Here is a 17,932-nt window from a genome sequence, read left to right as displayed (position 1 = left end):
TTTAGAGTGCCCAGTCTCCTGCGGAGCCCGTCTATTCCCCATGGTCCTTACGGAGTTCCCAGCATCCACTAGGACGTCAGAGAAAATAAGATTTTACTTACCGATAAATCTATTTCTCGGAGTCCGTAGTGGATGCTGGGGTTCCTGAAAGGACCATGGGGAATAGCGGCTCCGCAGGAGACAGGGCACAAAAAGTAAAGCTTTTCCAGATCAGGTGGTGTGCACTGGCTCCTCCCCCTATGACCCTCCTCCAGACTCCAGTTAGGTACTGTGCCCGGACGAGCGTACACAATAAGGGAGGATTTTGAATCCCGGGTAAGACTCATACCAGCCACACCAATCACACCGTACAACTTGTGATCTAAACCCAGTTAACAGTATGATAACAGCGGAGCCTCTGAAAGATGGCTTCCTTCAACAATAACCCGAATTAGTTAACAATAACTATGTACAATTATTGCAGATAATCCGCACTTGGGATGGGCGCCCAGCATCCACTACGGACTCCGAGAAATAGATTTATCGGTAAGTAAAATCTTATTTTCTCTATCGTCCTAGTGGATGCTGGGGTTCCTGAAAGGACCATGGGGATTATACCAAAGCTCCCAAACGGGCGGGAGAGTGCGGATGACTCTGCAGCACCGAATGAGAGAACTCCAGGTCCTCCTTAGCCAGAGTATCAAATTTGTAAAATTTTACAAACGTGTTCTCCCCTGACCACGTAGCTGCTCGGCAGAGTTGTAATGCCGAGACCCCTCGGGCAGCCGCCCAAGATGAGCCCACCTTCCTTGTGGAGTGGGCCTTTACAGATTTAGGCTGTGGCAGGCCTGCCACAGAATGTGCAAGTTGGATTGTGCTACAGATCCAACGAGCAATCGTCTGCTTAGACGCAGGAGCACCCATCTTGTTGGGTGCATACAATATAAACAACGAGTCAGATTTTCTGACTCCAGCTGTCCTTGCAATATATATTTTTAATGCTCTGACAACGTCCAGTAACTTGGAGTCCTCCAAGTCACTTGTAGCCGCAGGCACTACAATAGGCTGGTTCAGATGAAATGCTGACACCACCTTAGGGAGAAAATGCGGACGAGTCCGCAGTTCTGCCCTGTCCGAATGGAAAATCAGATATGGGCTTTTGTAAGATAAAGCTGCCAGTTCTGACACTCTCCTGGCCGAAGCCAGGGCTAGAAGCATGGTCACTTTCCATGTGAGATATTTCAAATCCACCTTTTTTAGTGGTTCAAACCAATGAGATTTTAGAAATTCCAAAACCACATTGAGATCCCACGGTGCCACTGGAGGCACCACAGGAGGCTGTATATGCAGCACTCCCTTAACAAAGGTCTGGACTTCAGGGACTGAAGCCAATTCTTTTTGGAAAAAAAATCGACAGGGCCGAAATTTGAACCTTAATAGATCCCAATTTGAGACCCATAGACAATCCTGATTGCAGGAAATGTAGGAATCGACCCAGTTGAAATTCCTCCGTCAGAGCACTCCGATCTTCGCACCACGCAACATATTTTCGCCAAATTCGGTGATAATGTTGCACGGTTACTTCCTTCCTTGCTTTAATCAAAGTAGGAATGACTTCTTCCGGCATGCCTTTTTCCTTTAGGATCCGGCGTTCAACCGCCATGCCGTCAAACGCAGCCGCGGTAAGTCTTGAAACAGACAGGGACCCTGCTGAAGCAAGTCCCTCCTTAGAGGTAGAGGCCACGGATCTTCCGTGATCATCTCTTGAAGTTCCGGGTACCAAGTCCTTCTTGGCCAATCCGGAACCACTAGTATCGTTCTCACGCCTCTTTGCCGTATAATTCTCAATACTTTTGGTATGAGAGGCAGAGGAGGAAACACATACACCGACTGGTACACCCAAGGCGTTACCAGCGCGTCCACAGCTATTGCCTGCGGATCTCTTGACCTGGCGCAATACCTGTCCAGTTTTTTGTTGAGGCGAGACGCCATCATGTCCACCATTGGTCTTTCCCAACGGGTTACCAGCATGTGGAAGACTTCTGGATGAAGTCCCCACTCTCCCGGGTGAAGATCGTGTCTGCTGAGGAAGTCTGCTTCCCAGTTGTCCACTCCCGGGATGAACACTGCTGACAGTGCTATCACATGATTCTCTGCCCAGCGAAGAATCCTTGCAGCTTCTGCCATTGCACTCCTGCTTCTTGTGCCGCCCTGTCTGTTCACATGGGCGACTGCCGTGATGTTGTCCGACTGGATCAACACCGGTTTTCCTTGAAGCAGAGGTTCTGCCTGGCTTAGAGCATTGTATATTGCTCTTAGTTCCAGAATGTTTATGTGAAGAGACGTTTCCAGGCTCGTCCATACTCCCTGGAAGTTTCTTCCTTGTGTGACTGCTCCCCAGCCTCTCAGGCTGGCGTCCGTGGTCACCAGGATCCAATCCTGTATGCCGAATCTGCGGCCCTCCAATAGATGAGGACTCTGCAACCACCACAGAAGAGACACCCTTGTCCTTGGAGACAGGGTTATCCGTAGGTGCATCTGAAGATGCGACCCTGACCATTTGTCCAACAGATCCCTTTGGAAAATTCTTGCGTGGAATCTGCCGAATGGAATTGCTTCGTAAGAAGCCACCATTTTTCCCAGGACTCTTGTGCATTGATGTACAGACACCTTTCCTGGTTTTAGGAGGCTCCTGACAAGCTCGGATAACTCCTTGGCTTTTTCCTCCGGGAGAAAAACCTTTTTCTGAACCGTGTCCAGAATCATCCCTAGGAACAGCAGACGAGTTGTCGGCATTAACTGGGATTTTGGAATATTCAGAATCCACCCGTGCTGTTTTAGCACTTCTTGAGACAGTGCTAATCCCATCTCTAGCTGTTCTCTGGACCTTGCCCTTATTAGGAGATCGTCCAAGTATGGGATAATTAATACGCCTTTTCTTCGAAGAAGAATCATCATCTCGGCCATTACCTTTGTAAAGACCCGAGGTGCCGTGGACAATCCGAACGGCAGCGTCTGAAACTGATAGTGACAGTTTTGTACAACGAACCTGAGGTACCCCTGGTGTGAGGGGTAAATTGGAACGTGGAGATACGCATCCTTGATGTCCAAGGATACCATAAAGTCCCCCTCTTCCAGGTTCGCTATCACTGCTCTGAGTGACTCCATCTTGAACTTGAACTTCTTTATGTACAGGTTCAAGGACTTCAGATTTAGAATAGGCCTTACCGAGCCATCCGGCTTCGGTACCACAAAAAGAGTGGAATAATATCCCTTCCCTTGTTGCAGAAGAGGTACCTTGACTATCACCTGCTGAGAGTACAGCTTGTGAATGGCTTCCAAAACCGTCTCCCTTTCGGAGGGGGACGTTGGTAAAGCAGACTTCAGGAAACGGCGAGGTGGATCTGTCTCTAATTCCAACCTGTACCCCTGAGATATTATCTGCAGGATCCAGGGATCTACTTGCGAGTGAGCCCACTGCGTGCTGTAATTTTTGAGACGACCCCCCACCGTCCCCGAGTCCGCTTGAGAAGCCCCAGCGTCATGCTGAGGCTTTTGTAGAAGCCGGGGAGGGCTTCTGATCCTGGGAAGGAGCTGCCTGTTGCTGTCTCTTCCCTCGACCTCTGCCTCGTGGCAGATATGAATAGCCCTTTGCTCTCTTATTTTTAAAGGAACGAAAGGGCTGCGGTTGAAAGGTCGGTGCCTTTTTCTGTTGGGGAGTGACTTGAGGTAGAAAGGTGGATTTCCCGGCTGTAGCCGTGGCCACCAAATCTGATAGACCGACTCCAAATAACTCCTCCCCTTTATACTGCAAAACTTCCATATGCCGTTTTGAATCCGCATCGCCTGTCCACTGTCGCGTCCATAAAGCTCTTCTGGCCGAAATGGACATAGCACTTACCCGTGATGCCAGTGTGCAGATATCCCTCTGTGCATCACGCATATAAAGAAATGCATCCTTTATTTGTTCTAACGACAGTAAAATATTGTCCCTGTCCAGGGTATCAATATTTTCAATCAGGGACTCTGACCAAACTACCCCAGCACTGCACATCCAGGCAGTCGCTATAGCTGGTCGTAGTATAACACCTGCATGTGTGTATATACTTTTTTGGATATTTTCCATCCTCCTATCTGATGGATCTTTAAGTGCGGCCGTCTCAGGAGAGGGTAACGCCACTTGTTTAGATAAGCGTGTTAGCGCCTTGTCCACCCTAGGAGGTGTTTCCCAGCGCTCCCTAACCTCTGGCGGGAAAGGGTATAATGCCAGTAATTTCTTTGAAATTATCAGCTTTTTATCAGGGGCAACCCACGCTTCATTACACACGTCATTTAGTTCTTCTGATTCAAGAAAAACTATAGGTAGTTTTTTCACACCCCACATAATACCCTGTTTAGTGGTACCTGTAGTATCAGCTAAATGTAACGCCTCCTTCATTGCCAAAATCATATAACGTGTGGCCCTACTGGAAAATACGGTTGATTCGTCACCGTCACCACTGGAGTCATCGCCTGTGTCTGGGTCTGTGTCGACCGACTGAGGCAAAGGGCGTTTCACAGCCCCTGACGGTGTTTGAGTCGCCTGGACAGGCACTAATTGATTGTCCGGCCGTCTCATGTCGTCAAACGACTGCTTTAGCGTGTTGACACTATCCCGTAGTTCCATAAATAAAGGCATCCATTCTGGTGTCGACTCCCTAGGGGGTGACATCCTCATATTTGGCAATTGCTCCGCCTCCACGCCAATATCGTCCTCATACATGTCGACACACGTACCGACACACAGCAGACACACAGGGAATGCTCCTAACGAAGACAGGACCCACTAGCCCTTTGGGGAGACAGAGGGAGAGTTTGCCAGCACACACCAAAAGCGCTATATATATATATATCAGGGATAGCCTTATAATAAGTGCTCCCTTATAGCTGCTTTGTTATATCAAAATATCGCCATAAATTTGCCCCCCCTCTCTGTTTTACCCTGTTTCTGTAGTGCAGTGCAGGGGAGAGACTTGGGAGCCGTCCTGACCAGCGGAGCTGTGAGAGGAAATGGCGCCGTGTGCTGAGGAGATAGGCCCCGCCCCTTTTCTGGCGGGCTCGTCTCCCGCTATTTAGAGAAATCAGGCAGGGGTTAAATATCTCCATATAGCCTGTGGGGGCTATATGTGAGGTATTTTTAGCCTTTATATAGGTTACATTTGCCTCCCAGGGCGCCCCCCTCCCAGCGCCCTGCACCCTCAGTGACTGCCGTGTGAAGTGTGCTGAGAGGAAAATGGCGCACAGCTGCAGTGCTGTGCGCTACCTTTAGAAGACTGCAGGAGTCTTCAGCCGCCGATTCTGGACCTCTTCTGACTTCAGCATCTGCAAGGGGGCCGGCGGCGCGGCTCCGGTGACTATCCAGGCTGTACCTGTGATCGTCCCTCTGGAGCTTGATGTCCAGTAGCCAAGAAGCCAATCCATCCTGCACGCAGGTGAGTTGACTCCTTCTCCCCTCAGTCCCTCGCTGCAGTGATCCTGTTGCCAGCAGGAATCACTGTAAAATAATAAGATTTTACTTACCGATAAATCTATTTCTCGGAGTCCGTAGTGGATGCTGGGGTTCCTGAAAGGACCATGGGGAATAGCGGCTCCGCAGGAGACAGGGCACAAAAAGTAAAGCTTTTTCCGATCAGGTGGTGTGCACTGGCTCCTCCCCCCATGACCCTCCTCCAGACTCCAGTTAGGTACTGTGCCCGGACGAGCGTACACAATAAGGGAGGATTTTGAATCCCGGGTAAGACTCATACCAGCCACACCAATCACACCGTACAACTTGTGATCTAAACCCAGTTAACAGTATGATAACAGCGGAGCCTCTGAAAGATGGCTTCCTTCAACAATAACCCGAATTAGTTAACAATAACTATGTACAATTTATGCAGATAATCCGCACTTGGGATGGGCGCCCAGCATCCACTACGGACTCCGAGAAATAGATTTATCGGTAAGTAAAATCTTATTTTCTCTATCGTCCTAGTGGATGCTGGGGTTCCTGAAAGGACCATGGGGATTATACCAAAGCTCCCAAACGGGCGGGAGAGTGCGGATGACTCTGCAGCACCGAATGAGAGAACTCCAGGTCCTCCTTAGCCAGAGTATCAAATTTGTAAAATTTTACAAACGTGTTCTCCCCTGACCACGTAGCTGCTCGGCAAAGTTGTAATGCCGAGACCCCTCGGGCAGCCGCCCAAGATGAGCCCACCTTCCTTGTGGAGTGGGCCTTTACAGATTTAGGCTGTGGCAGGCCTGCCACAGAATGTGCAAGTTGGATTGTGCTACAGATCCAACGAGCAATCGTCTGCTTAGACGCAGGAGCACCCATCTTGTTGGGTGCATACAATATAAACAACGAGTCAGATTTTCTGACTCCAGCTGTCCTTGCAATATATATTTTTAATGCTCTGACAACGTCCAGTAACTTGGAGTCCTCCAAGTCACTTGTAGCCGCAGGCACTACAATAGGTTGGTTCAGATGAAATGCTGATACCACCTTAGGGAGAAAATGCGGACGAGTCCGCAGTTCTGCCCTGTCCGAATGGAAAATCAGATATGGGCTTTTGTAAGATAAAGCTGCCAATTCTGACACTCTCCTGGCAGAAGCCAGGGCTAGAAGCATGGTCACTTTCCATGTGAGATATTTCAAATCCACCTTTTTTAGTGGTTCAAACCAATGAGATTTTAGGAAGTCCAAAACCACATTGAGATCCCACGGTGCCACTGGAGGCACCACAGGAGGCTGTATATGCAGCACTCCCTTAACAAAGGTCTGGACTTCAGGGACTGAAGCCAATTCTTTTTGAAAGAAAATCGACAGGGCCGAAATTTGAACCTTAATAGATCCCAATTTGAGACCCATTGACAATCCTGATTGCAGGAAATGTAGGAATCGACCCAGTTGAAATTCCTCCGTCGGAGCACTCCGATCTTCGCACCACGCAACATATTTTCGCCAAATTCGGTGATAATGTTGCACGGTTACTTCCTTCCTTGCTTTAATCAAAGTAGGAATGACTTCTTCCGGCATGCCTTTTTCCTTTAGGATCCGGCGTTCAACCGCCATGCCGTCAAACGCAGCCGCGGTAAGTCTTGAAACAGACAGGGACCCTGCTGAAGCAAGTCCCTCCTTAGAGGTAGAGGCCACGGATCTTCCGTGATCATCTCTTGAAGTTCCGGGTACCAAGTCCTTCTTGGCCAATCCGGAACCACTAGTATCGTTCTTACGCCTCTTTGCCGTATAATTCTCAATACTTTTGGTATGAGAGGCAGAGGAGGAAACACATACACCGACTGGTACACCCAAGGCGTTACCAGCGCGTCCACAGCTATTGCCTGCGGATCTCTTGACCTGGCGCAATACCTGTCCAGTTTTTTGTTGAGGCGAGACGCCATCATGTCCACCATTGGTCTTTCCCAACGGGTTACCAGCATGTGGAAGACTTCTGGATGAAGTCCCCACTCTCCCGGGTGAAGATCGTGTCTGCTGAGGAAGTCTGCTTCCCAGTTGTCCACTCCCGGGATGAACACTGCTGACAGTGCTATCACATGATTCTCTGCCCAGCGAAGAATCCTTGCAGCTTCTGCCATTGCACTCCTGCTTCTTGTGCCGCCCTGTCTGTTCACATGGGCGACTGCCGTGATGTTGTCCGACTGGATCAACACCGGTTTTCCCTGAAGCAGAGGTTCTGCCTGGCTTAGAGCATTGTATATTGCTCTTAGTTCCAGAATGTTTATGTGAAGAGACGTTTCCAGGCTCGTCCATACTCCCTGGAAGTTTCTTCCTTGTGTGACTGCTCCCCAGCCTCTCAGGCTGGCGTCCGTGGTCACCAGGATCCAATCCTGTATGCCGAATCTGCGGCCCTCCAATAGATGAGCACTCTGCAACCACCACAGAAGAGACACCCTTGTCCTTGGAGACAGGGTTATCCGCAGGTGCATCTGAAGATGCGACCCTGACCATTTGTCCAACAGATCCCTTTGGAAAATTCTTGCGTGGAATCTGCCGAATGGAATTGCTTCGTAAGAAGCCACCATTTTTCCCAGGACTCTTGTGCATTGATGTACAGACACCTTTCCTGGTTTTAGGAGGTTCCTGACAAGCTCGGATAACTCCTTGGCTTTTTCCTCCGGGAGAAAAACCTTTTTCTGAACCGTGTCCAGAATCATCCCTAGGAACAGCAGACGAGTTGTCGGCATTAACTGGGATTTTGGAATATTCAGAATCCACCCGTGCTGTTTTAGCACTTCTTGAGACAGTGCTAATCCCATCTCTAGCTGTTCTCTGGACCTCGCCCTTATTAGGAGATCGTCCAAGTATGGGATAATTAATACGCCTTTTCTTCGAAGAAGAATCATCATCTCGGCCATTACCTTTGTAAAGATCCGAGGTGCCGTGGACAATCCGAACGGCAGCGTCTGAAACTGATAGTGACAGTTTTGTACAACGAACCTGAGGTACCCCTGGTGTGAGGGGTAAATTGGAACGTGGAGATACGCATCCTTGATGTCCAAGGATACCATAAAGTCCCCCTCTTCCAGGTTCGCTATCACTGCTCTGAGTGACTCCATTTTGAACTTGAACTTCTTTATGTACAGGTTCAAGGACTTCAGATTTAGAATAGGCCTTACCGAGCCATCCGGCTTCGGTACCACAAAAAGAGTGGAATAATACCCCTTCCCTTGTTGCAGAAGAGGTACCTTGACTATCACCTGCTGAGAGTACAGCTTGTGAATGGCTTCCAACACCGTCTCCCTTTCGGAGGGGGACGTTGGTAAAGCAGACTTCAGGAAACGGCGAGGTGGATCTGTCTCTAATTCCAACCTGTATCCCTGAGATATTATCTGCAGGATCCAAGGATCTACTTGCGAGTGAGCCCACTGCGCGCTGTAATTTTTGAGACGACCCCCCACCGTCCCCGAGTCCGCTTGAGAAGCCCCAGCGTCATGCTGAGGCTTTTGTAGAAGCCGGGGAGGGCTTCTGATCCTGGGAAGGAGCTGCGTGTTGCTGTCTCTTCCCTCGACCTTTGCCTCGTGGCAGATATGAATAGCCCTTTGCTCTCTTATTTTTAAAGGAACGAAAGGGCTGCGGTTGAAAAGTCGGTGCCTTTTTCTGTTGGGGAGTGACTTGAGGTAGAAAGGTGGATTTCCCGGCTGTAGCCGTGGCCACCAAATCTGATAGACCGACTCCAAATAACTCCTCCCCTTTATACGGCAAAACTTCCATATGCCGTTTTGAATCCGCATCGCCTGTCCACTGTCGCGTCCATAAAGCTCTTCTGGCCGAAATGGACATAGCACTTACCCGTGATGCCAGTGTGCATATATCCCTCTGTGCATCACGCATATAAAGAAATGCATCCTTTATTTGTTCTAACGACAGTAAAATATTGTCCCTGTCCAGGGTATCAATATTTTCAATCAGGGACTCTGACCAAACTACCCCCGCACTGCCCATCCAGGCAGTCGCTACAGCTGGTCGTAGTATAACACCTGCATGTGTGTATATACTTTTTTGGATATTTTCCATCCTCCTATCTGATGGATCTTTAAGTGCGGCCGTCTCAGGAGAGGGTAACGCCACTTGTTTAGATAAGCGTGTTAGCGCCTTGTCCACCCTAGGAGGTGTTTCCCAGCGCTCCCTAACCTCTGGCGGGAAAGGGTATAATGCCAATAATTTCTTTGAAATTATCAGCTTTTTATCAGGGGCAACCCACGCTTCATTACACACGTCATTTAGTTCTTCTGATTCAGGAAAAACTATAGGTAGTTTTTTCATACCCCACATAATACCCTGTTTAGTGGTACCTGTAGTATCAGCTAAATGTAACGCCTCCTTCATTGCCAAAATCATATAACGTGTGGCCCTACTGGAAAATACGGTTGATTCGTCACCGTCACCACTGGAGTCATCGCCTGTGTCTGGGTCTGTGTCGACCGACTGAGGCAAAGGGCGTTTCACAGCCCCTGACGGTGTTTGAGTCGCCTGGACAGGCACTAATTGATTGTCCGGCCGTCTCATGTCGTCAAACGACTGCTTTAGCGTGTTGACACTATCCCGTAGTTCCATAAATAAAGGCATCCATTCTGGTGTCGACTCCCTAGGGGGTGACATCCTCATATTTGGCAATTGCTCCGCCTCCACACCAATATCGTCCTCATACATGTCGACACACACGTACCGACACACAGCAGACACACAGGGAATGCTCCTAATGAAGACAGGACCCACTAGCCCTTTGGGGAGACAGAGGGAGAGTTTGCCAGCACACACCAAAAGCGCTATATATATATATCAGGGATAGCCTTATAATAAGTGCTCCCTTATAGCTGCTTTGTTATATCAAAATATCGCCATAAATGTGCCCCCCCCCTCTCTGTTTTACCCTGTTTCTGTAGTGCAGTGCAGGGGAGACTTGGGAGCCGTCCTGACCAGCGGAGCTGTGAGAGGAAATGGCGCCGTGTGCTGAGGAGATAGGCCCCGCCCCTTTTCCGGCGGGCTCGTCTCCCGCTATTTAGACAAATTAGGCAGGGGTTAAATATCTCCATATAGCCTCTAGGGCTATATGTGAGGTATTTTTAGCCTTTATAGGTACTCATTTGCCTCCCAGGGCGCCCCCCTCCCAGCGCCCTGCACCCTCAGTGACTGCCGTGTGAAGTGTGCCGAGAGGAAAATGGCGCACAGCTGCAGTGCTGTGCGCTACCTTTAGAAGACTGCAGGAGTCTTCAGCCGCCGATTCTGGACCTCTTCTGACTTCAGCATCTGCAAGGGGGCCGGCGGCGCGGCTCCGGTGACCATCCAGGCTGTACCTGTGATCGTCCCTCTGGAGCTTGATGTCCAGTAGCCAAGAAGCCAATCCATCCTGCACGCAGGTGAGTTGACTCCTTCTCCCCTCAGTCCCTCGCTGCAGTGATCCTGTTGCCAGCAGGAATCACTGTAAAATAAAAAACCTAGCTAAACTTTTTCTAAGCAGCTCTTTAGGAGAGCCACCTAGATTGCACCCTTCTCGGCCGGGCACAAAAATCTAACTGGAGTCTGGAGGAGGGTCATGGGGGGAGGAGCCAGTGCACACCACCTGATCGGAAAAAGCTTTACTTTTTGTGCCCTGTCTCCTGCGGAGCCGCTATTCCCCATGGTCCTTTCAGGAACCCCAGCATCCACTAGGACGATAGAGAAAAAAAACCTAGCTAAACTTTTTCTAAGCAGCTCTTTAGGAGAGCCACCTAGATTGCACCCTTCTCGGCCGGGCACAAAAATCTAACTGGAGTCTGGAGGAGGGTCATAGGGGGAGGAGCCAGTGCACACCACCTGATCTGGAAAAGCTTTACTTTTTGTGCCCTGTCTCCTGCGGAGCCGCTATTCCCCATGGTCCTTTCAGGAACCCCAGCATCCACTAGGACGATAGAGAAAAAGGTAATAAGAGGTGTTCATGGAAAGCCGAGTGCCCCAAACTTTAAGGGGGCACTTTGAATTTTTGGGGGGATACCCAAAGGGGTTTTACCCCAAATGTCACAATGGGGGGAATAACCCCAAAGTTGTAACTCCCATGTGACTATCTCCAAGCTTGTAGACCATCACCCTGAACAGCAAATAGTTTCATGCTACCACTTTGAGTTGTTTTAACTCTCCAGCGTGTTACCCCACATGACCACCTGTGTACTCTAATTGTCCACAGCATCTACCAACTCCACAAAGCCCCCTGTGTGTCCCAAATGCCCCTACTGTTACTCCACATGGTACCCTGTTCACATTAATTGCCCCCAGCATCTTCCTGCTCTGTCACCCCCAATGCATGTTACCCCACATGGCCTTTTGTGTCCAAAATTCTTCCAGTGTTTGTCTGACCTCCCCCCACCTTGTTACACTCACAAAGCACCCGGTACACCCCAATTGCCCCCTCACAGCATGTTAACCCACATTACCTTCAAATGTATGTGTCCCAAATGTATCCAGTGTTTGAGATATCTGCCCCCTCAGCATCATGTGTGCCTCAAATGCCCCTGGTGTTTCCCTGCCCCATATGCCTCCAATGTGTCCCTAATGCCTTCACCGTGTGCATCAATTGCCCCCAGTGTTTACCTGCCCTGACAGCCTCACAGTCTGTTAACCTACTTTGCCTCCCATGTGACCCAAATGCCCCCAGCATTTGCTTGACCTGCCTCCCCACGTGGTATCCTGCTCTCACCAAAAGAACCCAGCGTCTCCTCGTTCTGCCACATGATGTTACCCCACATGGCCTCCTATGTGTCCCAACTGCTCCCCCTTTCCCCCAGCATGGCAGCAAGGTCGAAAACCAAGCTGTTGCTGGGCCCGGGAAAGGACTTGTGACATCACACTGATGCCAGCGTAATTGCGCGCGCGCTACAGTCGCGCGAGAAGTTGAAACCCGGGAGTTTCCAGTTCCACGCGATCACGTGTCTTCTGATCACATGGCCTGATGACGTCAACTGGCACGCTAACCTCGTAGTACTTTAGCTGAAGGCGGGGGTTTTTAGTTTTTTCCCTCTACGTCAGAGCAGACTGTGCGTGGTTGTTTCTACGCGGCGGAGGCTGCTGTTGCTGCGTGTGTGAGCGGGAACAGGTAAGGTGTGTGTTTCTGCGTTGGCGATCCCACCCCGGGGCCGCGGCCTCGGCCTCCTTTCTGCTGCGATCGCTGTAATGGAGGCCCCGGCGTACTACGGCCTGCTGCTGTCCCCGCTTCCTCTCACCTCCTCTGTGTCGTACACTGGTCCCCAGTGCGAGTGCTGGAAGGCGGAGTTGGGCCCTGTATAGATCTCCGGCATGTTAGCCTGTATCTTAAAGAAACTTCGCATAATTGAACATCGGGTATAGGGTGTGCGAGTAGCGGAGGTGCAGTCACATTTTTGCTCATATTTATAAGGGCGAGTATCTAGTTCCCTGCACACATTGTGATCGCAGTTATGGCCGACTTGCACGCTTCCCTGGCCCAGCCCGGTAGCGTCTAGTTTATCTTCGTGCAGAGGACTTTTCCCATAACCCCCTGGGTCCATGTCACAATCCATTTGGAATAGAAAAGTGTGGCGAGCGAAGTGAGCCCGCGAGGGTCCAATGCTGCATAGAAAAAACAAATACCCCAAACGATCGGAGAACGAAGAAAACATTTAGGAGCTGAAAGGGAGGAAGTTCTCTCCTGCCCACTCGTTTTGTCACGTCCAGGTCCTTTGCACGAAGGCAACATAGACGCAACCGGCCCAGCCCCGCCATGTGCGCCACGTTTCTGCACGGTTTGTCTATTGTGCATTAAGGGTCCATGTTTCAGAAGAGATGTTGATCCCTCTGCTTGGACTAGTTGCCCCTCTGTTCCATGCTGAGGGTAATCTTGTTCACATTTTGTTTCCTCCAGCACAAATATATTGTTTAGGTTCCATTTGAAATGTATACTGACATTTTGTAGGGCTGTTCATTAATGTGGATCAGGGCCGATGCTAGGGTGTTCGGCGCCCTCCCCCTGCAAACGATAAATTTGCATCCTCCCATATTCTACAAAGGGTCAGCGCGTGCCGGTAAAGGGTGTGTGGTCTCACAAGTAAGGGGCATGGCCACACAATAGTACCCCCATTTAAAATTACGCCAGATAGCCCAATCTTATTCATCTTATACATAATGCCCCCCCCAGTAGTAGTTGCGTCCTTATACATAATGCCCCCCCCAGTAGTAGTTGCGTCCTTATACATAATGCCCCCCCCAGTAGTAGTTGCGTCCTTATACATAATGCTCACCCCAGTAGTAGCATCCTTATACATTAATGCTCCCCCAAGTAGTAGTGGAAGTGGCATCCTTATACATAATGCCTCCCCCAGTAGTAGTTGCGTCCTTATACATAATTCTCACCCCAGTAGTAGTAGTAGTGGCAACCTTATATATAATGCCCCCCCATAGTAGTAACATCCTTATACATAATGGCCCCCCCAGTAGTAGTAGCATCCTTATACATAATGCCCCCCCCCCCCAGTAGTAGTAGCATCCTTATACATAATGCCCCCCCCCCCAGTAGTAGTAGCATCCTTATACATAGTGGCCCCCCCAGTAGTAGTAGCATCCTTATACATAGTGCCCCCCCCCCCCCCAGTAGTAGTGGCATCCTTATACATAGTGCCCCCCCCAGTAGTAGTGGCATCCTTATACATAGTGCCCCCCCCCCCCCCAGTAGTAGTAGCATCCTTATACATAATGCCCCCCCCAGTAGTAGTAGCATCCTTATACATAATGCCCCCCCCCCAGTAGTAGTAGCATCCTTATACATAATGCCCCCCCCAGTAGTAGTAGCATCCTTATACATAATGCCCCCCCCCCAGTAGTAGTAGCATCCTTATACATAATGCCCCCCCCCCCAGTAGTAGTAGCATCCTTATACATAATGCCCCCCCCCCCAGTAGTAGTAGCATCCTTATACATAATGCCCCCCCCCCAGTAGTAGTAGCATCCTTATACATAATGCCCCCCCCAGTAGTAGTAGCATCCTTATACATAATGCCCCCCCCCCAGTAGTAGTAGCATCCTTATACATAATGCCCCCCCCCCAGTAGTAGTAGCATCCTTATACATAGTGGCCCCCCCAGTAGTAGTAGCATCCTTATACATAGTGCCCCCCCCCCCCAGTAGTAGTGGCATCCTTATACATAGTGCCCCCCCCAGTAGTAGTGGCATCCTTATACATAGTGCCCCCCCCCCCAGTAGTAGTAGCATCCTTATACATAATGCCCCCCCCAGTAGTAGTAGCATCCTTATACATAATGCCCCCCCCCCCAGTAGTAGTAGCATCCTTATACATAATGCCCCCCCCAGTAGTAGTAGCATCCTTATACATAATGCCCCCCCCCAGTAGTAGTAGCATCCTTATACATAATGCCCCCCCCCCAGTAGTAGTAGCATCCTTATACATAATGCCCCCCCCCCCAGTAGTAGTAGCATCCTTATACATAATGCCCCCCCAGTAGTAGTAGCATCCTTATACATAATGCCCCCCCCAGTAGCAGTAGCATCCTTATACATAATGCCCCCCCCCCCAGTAGTAGTAGCATCCTTATACATAATGCCCCCCCCCCCCCCCCGTAGTAGTAGCATCCTTATACATAATGCCCCCCCCCCCCGTAGTAGTAGCATCCTTATACATAATGCCCCCCCCAGTAGTAGTAGCATCCTTATACGTAATGCCCCCCCCCCGTAGTAGAAGCGTCCTTATAAGTAATGCTCCCCCAGTAGTAGAAGCGTCCTTATAAGTAATGCTCCCCAGTAGTAGAAGCGTCCTGAAAAGTAATCCACCCCCCAGTAGTAGAAGCGTCCTTATACGTAATGCTCCCCCAGTAGTAGTGGCGTCCTTATACGTAATGCGCCCCCTCCCAGTAGTAGTAGTAGTAGCGTCCTTATACATAATGCCCCCCATCCCCAGTAGTAGTGTCCTTATACATAATGCGCCCCCCCCCCAGTAGTAGTAGCATCTCCAATGCCAGATCCCACCCGAGAATTGGAAACTGGTCCTTCCCGAGTGGGATCCAGCATTGGAGAGTTTGCGCTGTCTTTCTGACCAGGCAGTATGCTGGGTTGGTTGCCATAGTGCTAGGGGGTGGAGGTGTCGCTGGGAGATGAGCTTATCTCCGCGCCGCCTCTCCGTATGTTGTGAATGGTTAGCGGGTTGCATCGACTCGGCAACCCATTCACACTGCGCCTGACCCGGTATTCAACCCGGGAATAACCCTTCTTATTACCGGGTCCGGCGACCCGGGAATTCTCCAAGGCCTCTTTCACATTGCACACTGACCCGTCTCGATCCGGCGATACCGGGTTATTTTTGTGATGTGAAAGGGGTATTTATTTTGCTGCTGGTTTTAGTGTAGCGTGTTCAGTACTAGTTTGATCTGGTAATTAGGCCCTGCTGTAGCAGTGTTGTCTGTATGCTTATTTCCAAACCACCACGGTAATGCCATAAATGGTTATGGGATCTGGTCTCTAGGTCAACAGTGTTTAGGTCTACCACTATTGGTTGACATGTTCTAGGTCGACAGGTCAAAAGGTTGACATGAGTTTTTCACATTATTTCTCTTACGTCCTAGAGGATGCTGGGGACTCTGTAAGGACCATGGGGTATAGACGGGCTCCGCAGGAGACATGGGCACCTAAAAGAACTTTCTAGTATGGTGTGCACTGGCTCCTCCGTCTATGCCCCTCCTCCAGACCTCAGTTAGGTCTTGTGCCCAGAGGAGATAGGGTGCATTAGAGGGAGCTCTCCTGAGTTTTCTGTAAAAAGAATTTTGTTAGGTTTTTTATTTTCAGGGAGCTCTGCTGTCAACAGACTCCCTGCATCGTGGGACTGAGGGGAGAGAAGCAGACCCACTTAAGAGTTTAAGGGCTCTGTTTCTTAGGCTACCGGAACACAGGTCTCACACTGGGGTTCGTCCCGGAGCCGCGCCGCCATCCTCCTCACAGATGCCGGAAAAAAGAAGCCGGGTGAGTATGAAAGACATGAAGACGTCAGGCGGCAGAAGACTTCAGATCTTCATGAGGTAAGCGCGCAGCAGGAAGCTGTGCGCCATTGCCCCCACACTTACACACACACTGGGCACTGATGGGTGCAGGGCGCAGGGGGGGCGTCCTAGGCAGCAAAAAACCTCGTTTTGGGTATTAAAGCATGTAGTTAGGCTGCGGAGGCAGTAAACTACAGATCCCTGCCATTTTTTCAAATTTAGGAGCGGACCGAAGCCTGCCGCGTGAGGGGGCGGAGCTTGATTATTCTCCACAGAGGCTGCAGAGAATGCTGGCTCCCCGGACTCTCCCCTGCTGAGCATCAGAGGGCTGAAAAAGAGAGGGGGGCACATATTTGGCGCAGTGAGTGGGGGATTATAGATATAGATAGATATAAATCAATAAATAAATTCCGGTAGGTCGGCACTCCGTGTTATCAGTCAACTGCCCCGGTGCCCTCCTATGTAAATAATATAGCCACTGTGGTTCCTAGGGAGAAATGGCACTCTCCCAAACTGTAAAAGAACCAGGCGGCACTCAGGGGACTTAATGCAAAAAGTATCCAAATTTAGTGAAAAAAATCACATCTCAAAATGGCATAGCTTTGCCAACGTTTCAGCGCCGCGCAGGACGCTTTTGTCAAGGCTGTATGCTGTGCAAAGAAGCATACAGCCTTGACAAAAGCGTCCTGCGCGCTGCTGAAACGTTTGCAACGCAATGCCATTTTGAGATGTGATTTTTCTTTTTCATCCACTAGGGGTCACTGGAGTACTCTTGGGATATGGACGGTGTTAGCAAGGACTGGGCACTGAATATTCAAATTTCAGTAACTCTCCTCCCCTCCATACTCCCCGAATACCTCAGTGTTTTTTCGGTGCTCACATGGACAGGAAGCACAAGTGTGGAACTCCAGAGGGGGACATACATTTTTTTACTTTTAAACATTTTTGTTTTTCTTTTTTTACATTACAATCCCTTCCCAGCTTCCACAAAAGCTCTGGGTACGGGATTATAGAAGCTGCTGCGTGCAGCTCTTGGCGTGTCGGGCCTCACAAAGGAGCCCCCTCACAGCCACAAGCAGCTCAGCTAACAACAGCTGAGACTGCAGAAAGGACTGGACGGCGCTTGCTGGAAGAAGCCCCGTCAGAGCCCAAGTACATCAGCTACCTTCAGCTGAGGCTACCGAACGGAGCTTGCTGTAGAAGCCCCGTCAGAGCACAGGAACCCAGGTATTTATGACAGGGGCGGTCAGCTCACGCTGCCGCCCCGCTGTGGGACTGCTATGTGCGTCGCCCCAGGCATCCCGCTGCTCCGTCCCCGCCACCGCTGTTATCAGGCCCCACCGCCGCTCCCCTATTCCCGGCCGCCGCTCAGAGGGACGCGCTGGAAGGCCGCTGCAAGTGCCGTTCTCAGCGCTCCCTGCCTGTAATGCAATCAGAC

General features: G+C 50.2%; 1 protein-coding gene across 5 annotated transcripts in view; it reads left to right on the top strand.

Moving 5' to 3' along the window:
- Positions 1-12,440: 12,440 nt before the first annotated feature.
- LOC134933421 (matrin-3-like) overlaps positions 12,441-17,932 on the top strand; it is a 111,299-nt gene continuing 105,807 nt past the window's right edge. For 3 of the 5 annotated variants that reach the window (XM_063928620.1, XM_063928619.1, XM_063928621.1), the window contains exon 1: positions 12,441-12,593. The gene's annotated coding sequence lies outside the window, so the exon portion shown is untranslated. Of the gene's footprint in view, positions 12,599-17,932 lie in introns of all 5 variants that reach the window. The other 2 variants (XM_063928617.1, XM_063928618.1) reach the window with 2 other exon arrangements.

The sequence above is a fragment of the Pseudophryne corroboree genome, chromosome 6, assembly GCF_028390025.1.
Source record: "Pseudophryne corroboree isolate aPseCor3 chromosome 6, aPseCor3.hap2, whole genome shotgun sequence".
Lineage (NCBI taxonomy): Eukaryota > Metazoa > Chordata > Amphibia > Anura > Myobatrachidae > Pseudophryne > Pseudophryne corroboree.
Note: the sequence above shows the minus strand (reverse complement) of the source record. Positions and strands in the feature narration are given on the sequence as shown.